This window comes from Salvelinus sp. IW2-2015, unplaced genomic scaffold, assembly GCF_002910315.2.
Source record: "Salvelinus sp. IW2-2015 unplaced genomic scaffold, ASM291031v2 Un_scaffold16496, whole genome shotgun sequence".
NCBI classification, from domain to species: domain Eukaryota; kingdom Metazoa; phylum Chordata; class Actinopteri; order Salmoniformes; family Salmonidae; genus Salvelinus; species Salvelinus sp. IW2-2015.
Window position 1 is genome coordinate 373,283 of NW_019957613.1, and position 15,086 is coordinate 388,368.

A 15,086-nucleotide genomic window follows, 5' to 3' on the forward strand; every position below is an offset into this window, starting at 1 on the left:
CCATCCCTCATACATTAATATTTCAGCACCACCCTTGTTGGTTATAAAACATACATTAGTTCAAATATTTGTCCACGTTGTATGACTTGTGTATCGTTTATATTATAGGTCTATCAGAATGCTGGATGTCACTCACTTGAATCCAGAGGTCAGCAGAGGTGTTTTCAGAGGAACAGTATGCTCGTCATATGACTGTTGCAAACCTAGTCTCTTTGCCTTGATAGAATAAGAGAATCAAGTATCTTTGGGATGGAACAAAAAATAATTGTAATAGCTAGAATACAATACAACTGAACACAATTGTATGACTTTAGATGTACGCCATCACAGGAATCTCAATTTCCATGGCAATCCTAACTCTCCTTGGCACTGAATTTGTTGTTGCAAGCATACTACAGTTTGTACCCAGCTGGTCATGCATCTGCAAAGGTGTATTTCCAAACTCAAGCCATTCATCCTAGGCCTCTTCCTGTTGCCTGTCTTTTCTACAAGTAGATAATGAATCATTTTTGATGAGTTATGTTTTATTTTGGCTCTGACAAAGCCCAACAAGTAAACCCCCCCCCCCACCTCAAAACTTTTTAAAATGGAGGCAAACAACGGCACTAGTTCTTTCCCTCTTATCTATCATCTCTGGCTTGGGCTTGCATCATATCATAGCACTCTCATAATTTGCTCTTGAAATGATAATGATTGAGACAATTGACCCTTTTCACTCCATAGAGGCACAAGCCCTGCATGCATTCTCTATTCTTCTTTTGACATCACTCGATCCTGCAGGCCCCTGAATTTCAAATTGGCTCTGGCGCACAAAGGCAGATCCCCCAAAAAGGTGCTTAATGAGACACAAAGGGCTTTACACTACGCTGCTGAGAATATATCTGGCATGTAAAACAGCTACTTTGATGAGCTCAGTCTCTCTCGAACTCGTCTCTCGCTCTCTCCCTTTATTCGACTCCCGTTCTAAACTCTTGGGTCCACACCACTGCTACTTGTCTCATCTCGCAGGGAGCCAGCAGCAATGATTGTCAGATGTTGATAAGCCAAGTGGCGATTTCGAAGAATCATTTGATAATTAACTCATGCATATGATATGTGCTTTATCTCTTAGGGGGGAATTCTGTCCCGAGTTAAGCATGCACAAATGGAACTTCATTCCCTTTGTATGCACTTTTCTCTCTATGCGTATTCTGACCATGAACTTAATCTCTTAGAAAACAAGTAATAGTTTAAACCCACTTTTAGTCGGGTTCTTATGTTGTGTTACTTTGTTAATTAAAAAGTTACAATGGCATTCATTTTGGAGCTCTGGAAACAACCTTGGAGGGTGTCCTTAGTCGCAGTTTCAAATTATGCAGGGGAATAATACAAATGCTTTCTGAGGAAAAAGTCACACATACTGAAGAGCCAACTCCAGAATATCAGCATATTATGGATGCTATGGTATAACCTGCAGTGGTAGAACAGAAGTGATTAGAGTAAGGATAATCGATAACACTTCATTTGAATAGTTCATCTGTAGATGCTCTACAGACTATCAGTAACACTTCACCTATCTATTAACCCTGACCTAAAACCTTACCCTAACCCTTATTCTTAACCGTATTAACAGATAGTATTGGACTATCCAAATAAAGTGTGACTGGATAATTTTGTAAAATCACTCTCCGTAGTATGCAGTGAAGGATGATATATGTTTGCTTGTACCTGAGCCTGTGGATATGTGTGTGAAGTGGTTGCATTGTAACTATCAGCCTCGTTCGCCAAGCTTCTGAATAAAACATTGCAGCTCACCCTCTAGGCTCAGCACCACTTCCATATGAACGCTAACTCTTATTATGCAACTCTGATTTCTAGAACATGTCACATCTCCAAATATAGAAATCTTAATTGCCTTTGCAGAATGGTTCTCTGTGGAAGGCAGTGCAGGACTGTTCTCTAGTTCCTGTCCCATTTACAAAAAAAGAGGCTGACGCTGTAGTAATCTCAGAAATATTTAATTATACTGCAAGTGTGTTTGTGTGTGTGTGAGAGAGAGAGAGAGAGAGAGAGAGAGAGAGAGAGAGAGAGAGAGAGAGAGAGAGAGAGAGAGAGAGAGAGAGAGAGAGAGAGAGAGAGAGAGAGAGAGAGAGAGAGAGAGAGAGAGAGAGAGAGAGAGAGGATTCACAACTGTAACGTTAGGTAATCAGAATTTGAAATCACATTATCGGGAGTCTCGCCCGAGCCGCCAGCCATTGAGCAACCATCTTCTCAGTGTCAGGAAATGCAAACAGCTCCTGATAATGTATTGATACCTTTGATTAAGTCTCTGTATGAGAACGGTCGGCGGCTTCTTTTTCGAGAGCGTGACATTTCATTAAAGGAAAATGGTTCCTCTGAATCCTATAGGGAAGTGTTGACCTGTATTTTAGACATACATTTATTACTTGGGTACTTTCTTTAAATTCATCATAAAAGGCTTGTAGGACTCAGGGGGCTCTGGTAGTTCCTGAAGGTATAACATACTTCCTTTCAAATTTCACATAGGCAATGTCCCATAGGCAATGTGTGAGCTCAGCTTTATCCCCATGAAATGGTGGTAACGCTGACCTTATGTCTTACATGTTGGCAGGGGATCAGGCAGGGATCTGAGGAGACACTGACAAAGAATGAGGTAAACCTTTGTACTTGCATTTGATGATTCAGCCAGGTACTGTATAATCAATGCTGAGTCAATCTAGACAAGCTTACAAAGGAGACTGATACAGGTAATTCGCTGATGTGTAGTTAAGTGCAGATTCCAGAGAAATGGAGATTCTAAGATTTGTGTTGTTTTGTTTTCTGATGTTCAGAGGTCCAAACCTTATTTGGAGAAGACATCGTGTACTCTCTACCCTGTTGTTTCGGGGAAACTCAGTCAGCCCAGCGCTTCCTCCTGCTGTTGCATTCTGGGAGGATCAATATTTCCTGAGTGTGTGCTATAACAGGCCTCATCTTGCGCATAATAAACCTCGGAGCGAATGCCTTTACCGACTGCAGGGATGACATGGTGCATTCAGAATCCACCAGCTCACCAGGAAAGATGTCTCAGCGCAGCGGGTCCGATGCCCGCTCAGATGAGACAGCAGGGTAACGTCTGCGCCACAGGTTGCCCCGAGACAAAAGGTTTCTCGCAGAGTGAAAAGCGCAGCTGCTGTCTCTGTTATTAGCATTGGCTTCCAGCTCTGACTGTTAGCTCTGAAGGTATTTCTTAGGGCGCACTGGTAGTGTGTAGTAGTGTAAAGTGTGCCATTAGTGCTGGAGAGGCTCGGCGCGGCTCTCGTTCAAACACAAAGACAATTTGTAAGGCCATTTTTTTGTGGAAGCCCTGTGATCGTGTGGGTTTTGTGGTTTGCAATTGATTCTGCTTCCTCAAGACGGAGAGCTGGTTACTTGTTTGACTTGGTTTGGGGGATTATCTGGCTTGCAACGGGGAGAGCTCTTTCGTCTGAAAAGGAAAAATCCTTTTTCCCTCGTTTTGTCTATTATTTCTTGTGTTGGGTTCATCCTTAATTAGACGATCAAGTGAGTTATTCCAATCAACTCTGACAGGGTCATTAACTCACTAAACATCACATGATTGCCTGCAGTAGACCAGAACGATCTAGAAGAAACAGAAAATAAACAACCTTACGTTAACTAATTGCGTGTGAAAATTAAACACGCTGTGTCGTAGTCCTTTTTCTACATGCCAAGTGAAACTCAGTAGCAGTAATTGGTTCCCGTGCCCATCATTACCATCATTACCGTTCCATGGAAAAGAAAGAACAAAACAGAGAGATTCCCAACAATTATCTGTCCCTCGTGAACAATGCCTGGAGAAGTACTGAAGCAAGCGAGTGGAGAGGAGACACATATCAAAGAGACCGCGTTTCTCTTTTAGTCATGCAAATGTACCGTCATTTTACAAAAAAGGACGAACCTCAGAGAGAAGAGGAGGATTCTGGGAAGAAAAGCTTGCTATTCTCACAGTATTGTCTTCTGGAACAAGAGATTATTTTTAAGGAGCACAAAACCGTGTTTGTTTTACTAAGAGACAAACTGGTTTTCTGGTGGAAACTCACAGAGGGACAATCCGTGCCACAGACATTTGTCTTGTCTGTTCTCTGTGTCATACTGTATCTCCCACAGCTTCAAAGGAAAATCATTTGATATAAATTGATTCGGTGAGATTAGCTTTTTGTATGGGGCTGTGAATTGATTATTTGATTCATTTTACATGGACTTGGAGAAGAACAGTCAAAACATATTGTCTCAGAAAGGTTCCATCCTGTTTCAAAAACAGTACAGAACTCATTCACTGCCACGGTCACATCAATAGTTTACACTCTCACACTCAGCTCCCCAGAGCCCAAGCACAGCCAGGCTATCAGCCCAATAAAATAGAATGCAGCTCCAATGCACTTGTGAGGACACTGCTGTTTACTCTTCCCCCAGCATTGACGTACATATGAATGAGCCGTACACTATCACCTAACTTGATGTCCCTGGACAACCCTGCCCTTCCTCCCACCCTTCCCTTCACAGCTCACTGATCAAACATTCTCTTCATCTTCCTTTCCCTTCCTCTCTCTTCCCTTTTTATCAGTTTACTCCTCCTCTCTTTTACTCTTTCTTTCCCCCTTTCACTTCTTCCTGATTCTGTGTGTTGGTGTGAGTGTGTGTGCGTGTGTGCGTGTGTGCGTGCATGTGTGTGAATGCATACGTGTGTCGAGAACAAGTAGGTAGCTATTCATCATGCACTCACTGAGTGTGTCACTCCCTGATCTGTTTCACCTGTCCTTGTGCTTGTCTCCACCCCCCTCCAGGTGTCGCCCATCTTCCCCATTATCCCCTGGGTACTTATACCTGTGTAGTCTGTCTGTCTGTGGAAATTCATTTTGTTTGTTCAAACCTATCAGCGGTTTCCCTTGCGCCTGGCTTTGCTATTGTCCCTGTTGTCTAGTTTCCCAGTTTTGACCTTGCCTGCCTGCCTGCCCTGAGCCTGCCCTGAGCCTGCCCTGAGCCTGCCCTGAGCCTGCCTGCTGTCCTGTACCTTTGCCTCTACTCTGGATTACCGACCTCTGCCTGACCTGACCCTGAGCACACCTGCTGTTCCGGTGCCTTACACCCTCTCTGTATTATTGACCCCTGCTTGCCTTGACCTGTCGTTTGCCTGACCCGGTGAAAAGAAAGAACTTGCGTTTCTTCAACACTGTCTGCACCTGGGTCATACCTTAAAAAGTGATAGAGTGGGTACATTGGGAATATGGGACTATTTTAACCTTGCTTAGAGAGTTGTTGACAAAGCACTATAATACATGGAAGTATCCTTGGGTACCTTTTGAACATTCTACAAACATTCACTTTGTATTCATGTCATTTTACATTTGAACAAGTTTAATTGGGGTCATTCCAAGTCAATATTGGGGAAAATGTACTTGCATTTATAATTGTTAGAGAGGAGTAACGAACACACTTCATTGTTAGATTGCCTTCATGTTAATCAACATTTGTGTTAAACAATGTTAATCTAAGATTATTCTTTTTTTGTCCATCTGTGGTCATTCAGAAAACTAAAATTAAAGCTTCAAAGCAGATATCAGGAATTATGCTGCCAACTAGAACTAGATAATCTCACGTCTTACACGTATACTGATCAATGTTCACTACTCTGTATTTTGAATCGTCTCCTAGAATTCCTTAAAGTGCAAATTGCAAATTCCTTGCATTTCTACCTCAAACCAATGCTGTTGACAAAGAAGAGTCCTTTGACTGAGATTCATACTTCTGAAAGCAAGTGGCCCTCGAGTAATCTGAGAGGGCCTCATCTTCAGACATTGTGGACCAGTGACAGTGATTCAACCTTTTGATCACACATGAGCCAGTCTGTAGATTTGACCCCCAAAGACAAGTGGGCATTGAGAGTACAAGTACTGTAATGAACACTTAGAGCTACAAGAAGATATGGCGGAAATATCAATGATTCCTGAAGAACGGGAATGCTTTGCATTTTACATATAAAATTATTAGAAAATTACTGTCCCGACAAGTAACATCCAAAATGCACACCTGATAAAATATGTCCAATCATTGATATTAGTTCAGTATTTGGAATACAATATCTGTTCAATGTTGTATTCAATGTACAGTTGAAGTTGGAAGTTTATATACACTTAGGTTGGAGTCATTAAAACTGGTTTTTCAACCACTCCACAAATTTCTTGTCAACAAACTATAGTTTTGGCAAGTCAGTTAGGACATCTACTTTGTGCATGACACCAGTCATTTTTCAAAAAATTGTTTACAGACAGGTTATTTCACTTATAATTCATTGTATCACAATTCCAGTGGGTCAGAAGTTCACATACACTAATTTGACTGTGCCTTTAAACAGCTCGGAAAATTCCAGAAAATGATGTCATGGCTTTAGAAGCTTCTGATGGGCTAATTGGCATCTCTTTGAGTCAATTGGAGGTGTACCTGTGGATGTATTTTGCAAGTATATACACCATGGGACCCCGCAGCCATCATACCGCTCAGGAAGGAGACGCGTTCTGTCTCCTAGAGATGAATGTACTTTGGTGCGAAAAGTGCAAATCAATCCCAGAACAACAGCAAATGACATTGTGAAGATGCTGGAGGAAACAGGTACAAAACTATCTATATCCACAGTAAAACAAGTCCTACATCGACATAACCTGAAAGGCCGCTCAGCAAGGAAGAAGCCACTGCTCCAAAACTGCCAGAAAAAAAGTCAGACTACGGTAACTGCATAAGGGGACAAAGATAGTAGTTTTTTGAGAAATGTCCTATGGTCTGATGAAATAAAAAAATAACTGTTTGGCCATAATGACCATCGTTATGTTTGGAGGAAAAAGGAGGAAGCTTGCAAGCTGAAGAACACCATCCCAACCGGGGGTGGGATGGGGTGCTTTGCTGCAGGAGTGACCGGTGCACTTCACAAAATAGATGGCATCATGAGGGAGGGAAATTGATGTGGATATATTGAAGCAACATCTCAAGACATCAGTCAGGAAGTTAAAGCTTGGTCGCAAATGGGTCTTCCAAATGGACAATGACCCCAASCATACTTCCAAAGTTGTGGCAAAATTTCTTAAGGATAACAAAGTCAAGGTATTGGAGAGGCCATTACAGAGCCCTGACCTCAATCCTATAGAAAATTTGTGGGCAGAACTGAAAAAGCATGTGTGCGAGCAAAGAGGCTTAAAAACCTGATTCAGTTACACCAGCTCTGTCAGGAGGAATGGCCCAAAATGCACCCAACTTATTGTGGAAGCTTGTGGAAGGCTACTCGAAACATTTGACCCAAGTTTAACAATTTAAAGGCAATGCTACCAAATACTACTTGAGCGTATGTAAACTTCTGACCCACTGGGAATGTGATGAAAAAAAAAACTGAAATAAATCATTCTCTCTACTAATATTCTGACATTTCAAATTCTTAAAATAAAGTGGTGAACCTTACTGACCTAAGACAAGGAATCTTTACTAGAATTAAGGTCATGAATTGTGAAAAACTGAGTTTAAATGTATTTGGCTTAGGTGTATGTAAACTTCCAACTTCAACTGTAGCATTACAGTAGCTGCTTTTCCAGAAAAATGATGTGTGTGTGTACCTCCTTAGCTGTTGTGAGGAATTCAGTGTGGACCACTGCAAATTCCAAGAGTTCACATCAAAGCATTTTCGAGCCCTAAGAGGCTTTTTTAGTGCACAAAAGTACTGAGAGGAAAAGAGGGACAGCTAACTCCAAACACCATTGAGAAATAGTCAGCACCTTTGGCACTTAAAGCCCTGATCCTTTGTAGTTTAATCACAGGTTTGTCTCCCTCTACCCTGTACAGCGATCATAAATCGTATGAGTGTCCATCCACCCATGAGCAAAATTGGACCCATTTTTTCCTGCCAAAACGTCTCCCCGTTGCTTAATAAGTGGAAAATATGCATGAGTGACCACACGTCATCAATTTAATTAGCAGAAAAATACCTGTTGTACTTTTTCAAATGATTGACCACTCACTCGATCTGCCTCTGCAGACAGCCCCTCGCAATGCAGTTTAATTTGAGATGACCAGGCATATGGTTGGAGAGTGTCTCGGAGATATGGTGGGGGGTTGTGTAGTGAAAATGTGCAGCACTACGGGACTTCATAATAACTGAGCAGAACTGAACAGAGCTCCCCTGGGATCCCCACCTAGGTAATTACTTTGTATTCGAGCCCCTAAGATAAGCTACACATTATCACTGTGTTCTGTAAGGAGGAACTGCTTTATGTGAAATTCTCATGAGCCTCCATCAAGGAACAGGCACCTACTGCAGAGGATAGTGAGGTGAGGGAGGCTGTTTGCAAGGCTGTGAAGGTTCCCACTGAAAACAGACTAACACATTAAAATAACTACTACTACTATTATTAAAGTACAATTGTTCAAGGTCTATTTGGAGCTGCATCAAGTGGTCGGCCTAATTACCTTGGTGCCTTCCATCTACAGTAATTATAGATGCCGATTAGTCTACTGAGGTGTAATCACCTTAACATGTGTTTATCTAGTGTACTTGTGTACTGCACTCAAATACCCCTATACTCACTCACTCACCCACACACACATACACACATACACACAATCATGCACACACACAAGTCTAGATGCTACAGTACGCTGTACTACTCAACACATTCTGTGGGTTTCCAAAGTCTTGGCAAAATGCTGTGACACTGATCTGAGCATGATTAAAACAGAGGAACGACGCCCCCCCCCCCCCCACTCCCCTCTCTTGTCCATGCTTCAGCAGTCACATATTCTTTGAAGGAGAGATTTAATTGGATCGCTTCAGAAGGTGCTATCGGATTAACCATGCAGAAAAACTGGGTTTGACTGGTCATGCTTCCATCAGGGCCTCGGATTGCATCTGACAGACAGTGATCCGCCTAATTCCATAGCGACATGATAAAAGGATGAGATACATTAGCTCAAAAAAGCATGTACGTTTTTAATGCGTTCTGAAGGCATCGTAGGTGATTTTGAGATACATTTATGGTATGATGCTGTGCATTACAATAGTTGTCCCTCAGTGGGGAAAAAGAGATCTTCCCATATGAGTGGTGTAGTACATCTGGTACTGTATACAGTATCTGGTAAACCTGAGAAATAGAATATCATTTCATTGAATAAAATGTATTAAACCTGATAAATAAATATAATATAATTGAAAAAACTTGATTAAACCTGAGAAATATAATTGAATTGAATACACTTGATTAACCTGAGATATAGGAGCTATTGTATGAGAGACAGTGTACCACAATCACGATCAATGGACAAAGATGAGTACAGATGATTGAAAAGCCCTCTGCTTATTTAATAAATCAGTACCGCGTTTGTTCGGGCACCGTTGCATAGTCAACAACCTCAACGATACTCAACCTCCAAGCAGCTATAGATTGCCAAAGTTGTGCAAATTGAAAAGCTACTGGGTTGCTATACGATATCCATATTCAAAGGCATTGAGCTTTCTGAAAAGGCAATGATTTTGATATGCAGCTTGCCTTCATTCTAATGCTTTATTTTCAATGACTTAGACCACTGTGATGACACTCAAGGTAGCAATCATTGTGACTGTTTCATGACTCAGTTGCACATCCATTCCTTCATCTTCCGTTGTATTGCTCTGTGCCGTTACCCTGCATTTAAGGTCAGCTATAGAAATTACATTGCCATCCAACATGCTGCTTTTAACAAAATATATTGACATTGGTGGTTGTATGAGTTAATTGTTCATTGGTAGTGTACAGTATATTCGACAGCTAGTAATGAGTCAACTAATACTAACTATTATGCCTTTCCTTAATGCTAACCTTAGCCGTACTGAAACTATATAACCTTAACCAAACCTTTGTTTCTAAACCTAACCTTAATTCATTTGGATCCCTATGCTTAAATTTCCTTTTTGTTCTGCATGTCAAATATGCACTTCCTTAATTTGCCATATTTCAGTCAATTGCTGGCATATCATTGGCCCATATCCATAGTGACAAGGAGCTGAACGTACTGTTGGTCGCAGTTCACAGATTGATGCGTTGATGACACTCTTATGCAGAGAGTGCCAATCATGTCACAGTTCAGCTGTGAAACAATGACAACAATGTGATCTGGCACTCTCAGGCAAGTTGGTAAGCTGCTAAATTCGGTCACATTGTTCCCACGTCGGCTGTATATTGAGGGTGCTTGGATGACTGTTGCCATGGGAACAATTGAGGAAGCTGGCCACCTCTGTTCTCGGTGAAAATGTCCTGTGCGATGCTTGAAAACCAAGGACCAGCCTGCTTTAAGGAACATATTCAGCCGCTCTTGGTGGACAATATGACTTTGTCTGATTTCAGAGATGCTCTCTGTAAAAGTGTGTTGTGTGTCGCTATCATCAAGTTTTAGAGATCAAAGAAGACAAGTTAAAATATTGAGAATTGATGTCATTACTGGAAGAAAATGTATCTCACAGGGTTTTCTTAGTAAGTGCATGTATAAGTGGTCATTGCACGCAAAACAAATTATTTTTGTGTGTGTGTGTGGTGTGTGTGTGTGTGTGTGTGTGTGTGTTGGTGTGTGTGTGTGTGTGTGTGTGTGTGTGTGGTGTGTGTGTGTGTGTGTGTGGTGTGTGTGTGTGTGTGTGTGTGTGTGTGTGTTAGCGTAGTGTGTGGTGTGTGTGTGGGGAGGTTAATGCTTAAGGATGGAGCAACAATAAACGAATATATAATGATTTTCCTTTTAGGAGATGATGAATTGCATTATGAAAAAGTGATGCCTTTGGGAAGCATGAGATATACTGTGTCTCCTTGTCCCCATTGGTTGCTTCGCGTGCGTCGAAGGTAGCCTGATTGGGTACACGGTAATGTATTAAGTACACTACTGACAAATGGTTGTGCACATTGACATCACCCTGTTTTTGCAATGAACCACCTTCCTTCTGGCTGTGATTATAAACTGCCTATGTAATTCAGATTCACAATATGTATAGTTTATGATAATCATGCATCATTCTATTGGTATTATTAAAACAATGTCCTCTCAGCTTAGCGCAGGGAAACTGCTTAGTCAAGAAAACGAGTCTTATATATGATGCAAGTGCCAATGGCCTTTATTTCCTACATAATTATCTGGAGGTATCATTAGGGCTGCCACTCGTATTCACGTTATCAATAGCCTGATCATGGCTTTTCCTCTTGAGTATATTGCATCTGTGCTGAAAATATACGTACATGTGCCTCGACATCAGCTATTATTGACTATTGTGAATATTTATAAATGACACCAAAAAAGTGGATGTCAGTCAAGTTGAATCAAGCGCACCCAGGGACGGAATTAATGATTTGGAGGAACCAGGCAAGTGTGACAGGTTAAAGAAGAATACTAATAGCCTGTTATACATTAAAAAGTATTAGTAAATTCATAGTATGTGAGGATCTTAAAACATCTAAGGTTAAGAGATCATGCATTCAGATATAGTTGATAGATTGATAACATTTATATAATTCTGTTAAAATCCGTCAAGCATACAAAGGGTACGAATTGTGAGAGAATGTGTAAACGTTTATGTGATTACTTTATGTTGTCGTGGATAAAAGTGTTAATCTGTGATCTACTAAATGCTCTTAATCTATGAGCCTGAGATCGATTGCTCTGGTCTCCACTCAAGTTCACGAGAGATTCGCGGTCTTTTTCTCATTGCACTAAACGTTCCAGAGTAAACATTCCGTATTCACGCTCTCGTGATTCTTTTCTACCCTTTTTCAGGTATGTTATTGGTGATTAAAAAGAGTAATTTAAAATGTAATAACTTGCTAACATGTCAAGAGTGTTTAAGGTTTGTTTTAGTAACATATTGAGGAAATTAGTTAAGTTTGGCAGAGAGTAATATGAGCCGTGCTCGGTTGCAGCTAGCTTCGCACTGCTAGGTACTGCTACGTAGCTGCCATTTTATGTAAATTGTGAATGAACCTGTGCACTGTTTAATAAGATATTTTGCCGGCCATTATTTGTGTAATTGTTTTTCAAACACTTTATTGCCTGTTGATAAATTGTGTTTTTGGTTTACTGAGTTAAAGCTTTGCTTGACAGTTATATTGAAAATAGTTATTTGTTTCAGTGATGTACAGTGTATACTGTTATGATTTGAATAAGCCTTTTACCCTACAAAACTCTATTTCCTGTAGATCTGTATTCTGTAAAATGTGTTACTTTTGTAAAATATTGCACTAAACGTTCCATGAGTAAACATTCCGTATACACCTCTCTGTGTATCATTTGCTACCCTTTTTCAGGGGTGTAAACATTTTGGAGCTCCGCTGAGAATGCTGCTCAGATGTCAGTTTCCACATCCTGGTCGCTGATTCCGAGCCAGCTAAATCCCCACATAAAACTCAGGCAGGCTGCGTGAGGAAAGTGTTGCTGTTCGAGGAGGCTGGAGTTGGTGGTTAAGTACGTCACCTGAGGCCATTGATCGACCATCAGAGACAGTAAGGACCATCTAATTCAGAGTCAACTCCTGCACAGTAAAAAGTTCCTCCTGTTCTGTCAACATGACAACGCTTGGAAGAACTACAGGAAGAGGTAGTGAGAGAATTGCGCACCCTGACTAAAGACAAGTTACTAGAGATATGTGATTTCCTTGGAATCATGCAGGGCGGACAGAGGAAGAGATGTTAAAGACAAAATCCGCATAGCATTGATGACTCACATTATGATGTTCCTTGAAAGAGAGGAAAGTTGCAGAGGTTAGAAGTGGTGGCATGGTCGGAATTGTTGCTACTTAAGACAAAATGACAGAGAATGATCAACTGGCATAGATCAGCCCTCAACCCGCATGCCAACTTCAGGGGAGAGTCGAGTGCCCTACTCACCAATGCACAGCCCAGCTCATTAACGTTGGCGCAAGAGAGTTTAAAATTTCTGGTCAGATAGGTGAACCGGGCCAGAAAGATAAACTGGATTTTTTCCAGGCCTTGCCCCATCAGACCGAGAATGGACTTAACAGAGGCTATCCTGAGGTAGAAATAGTAGAGCAGTAGTCAGGGCTATTTCTCCAGGCTCACAGCTACGCAGTTACTTGGAAGGTAAACCCCAGCTAACTCTTACCACACTTAGATGTATCCTGCGTTCCCACTTCCAAGAGAAGAGGTGCAACAGAGCTTTACAAACAGCTAGCTTCAGAAGCACAGCATAGCAAGGAAACCCCTCAAAGCTTTCCTTGATGCGCGTCTTAGATTTGAGGCAAAAAGTACTGTTTGCATCCCAGGAGTCAGAATCAGGGCTTAAGTATGACCCTGCTCTAGTCCAGCGCATGTTTACACACAGTCCTTACAGGTCTCCAGAGTGACAGTATCAGGATAGACATGCAGCCTCTCCTGCTAGATAGCGAAACATCAGATGAGGTTTTGCTAGAGAAGCTTAACATTGCTTGTGCTAATGAGATAGAAAGACGAAACAAAAAGCGGTTTCATGCCCCACAGCCTGCTACAACTGTAAGTGTAGTCCAGTTTGAAGATACGCCATCCACAAAGTGTCCTATGAAGGAAGCCAAAGCTAAGATACCCGCAGAACTGTTAACAGAGTTAGCTGAACTTAAGACAGGTGTAGCTTCTCTAAAAGGTCTCAGTGCAGAGATTGCTCAGATTAAGGAGACATTACAGCAGCCTATGTTTCGGTCACCGCCTTGTGCCTATGCCCCACCTCCAGTTAGGAGGCCAGATAGGGACCCCCAGCCACCTGTGTCCCAGCAGCAGTATTACAGCAACTACAGTCAGTCCCAAGCACCTGACCCTGCGCAGCATCACTATGCACCTAACCGGTATGCCAACCGCTCTGTTCAAGCTCCAAGGAGGTGTTTTATCTGCCAGCAGGCCAGAACAGATGCACGSTGCACACACTGCTTCCGATGTGGGAGTGGAGAACATTTTCAAGCTGGATGTAAAATCCGGGGAGTCAGACCTTCAAGGGAGGCCCCTTTAAACGGGCAAAGGTTACCGCTGAGGGACGAGTGTTAACCGTAGCTACCAAAAAGTCCCAGAAATGTGCAAATTGTGCCAGAGAAGATTCATTTGAGAACCTGAAACAATGTTCATCATGTAAAGAGACACTGTACTGTTCCAAAGTATGTCAAAATCAACATTGGATKAAACATAAGGAAAAATGCACTCACCTGAAAATTAACTCTACCAGTGAAAGGTTTTCCTGCACAGAGGAAAATGCCCACTCCTTACCATCCCTAGCTCAAGGTYGCCACCCCCGTAAGGTCACCTCGCTAGTCGGCAGACAGTGCCTTATTGAGTGTCACCTGAATCGCCACCACCTCCAAGCTCTATGGGACACAGGCTCTCAGGTATCGGTCATTGATGAACAATGGAAAGAGGAATCTCTCCCAAACGCAAGGCTGAGAGATGTTTCAGAAATCCTGGACTCACCTGCTGATCTAAGGTTGACTGCAGCAAATGGGACTGAAATGCCGTACCTGGGATGGATTGAAACAACTTTTCGGCTAGCCTCTGAAACTGACGAAACAAAGGAACTGATCATCCCAGTGCTGGTAATGAAAGGCTGTCACCTATCTCATCCCATTATAGGTTTCAATGTWATCGAGCACATCCTGACAATGACCGAAAAGACTAAACGATACAGTACAATAAAAACAGCTTTCCCAAGCCTCAAAAGAAACAAGGTGAGTGCTTTTATACAGGCTGTTAGCGCAGAACAGACAGATGAATACGCAGTGAAAACCAAGAAAGAGAAGGTTGCTATCCCAAAACACAGTAGCATTCAGATTGAGTGCCGCGTAGCTTCCCAGCCTTTCAAAGAGGACATGACAATGCTTTTCCAGCCAGACCTGAACCCGCAGTGGCCAGACGACCTTGAGTTCTTTGACACACTAGTCAGAGTCAGGAAAGGTGCTTTTCCAGTTATCAGGCTTGATGTCTCTAACCCTACTGACCACGACATTGCCCTGATAGGACGCACAATAATCGGTACAGTACAAACCATTATGACTGTGTTACCTGCCCAAGTCTTTGAAAAAACTGTCA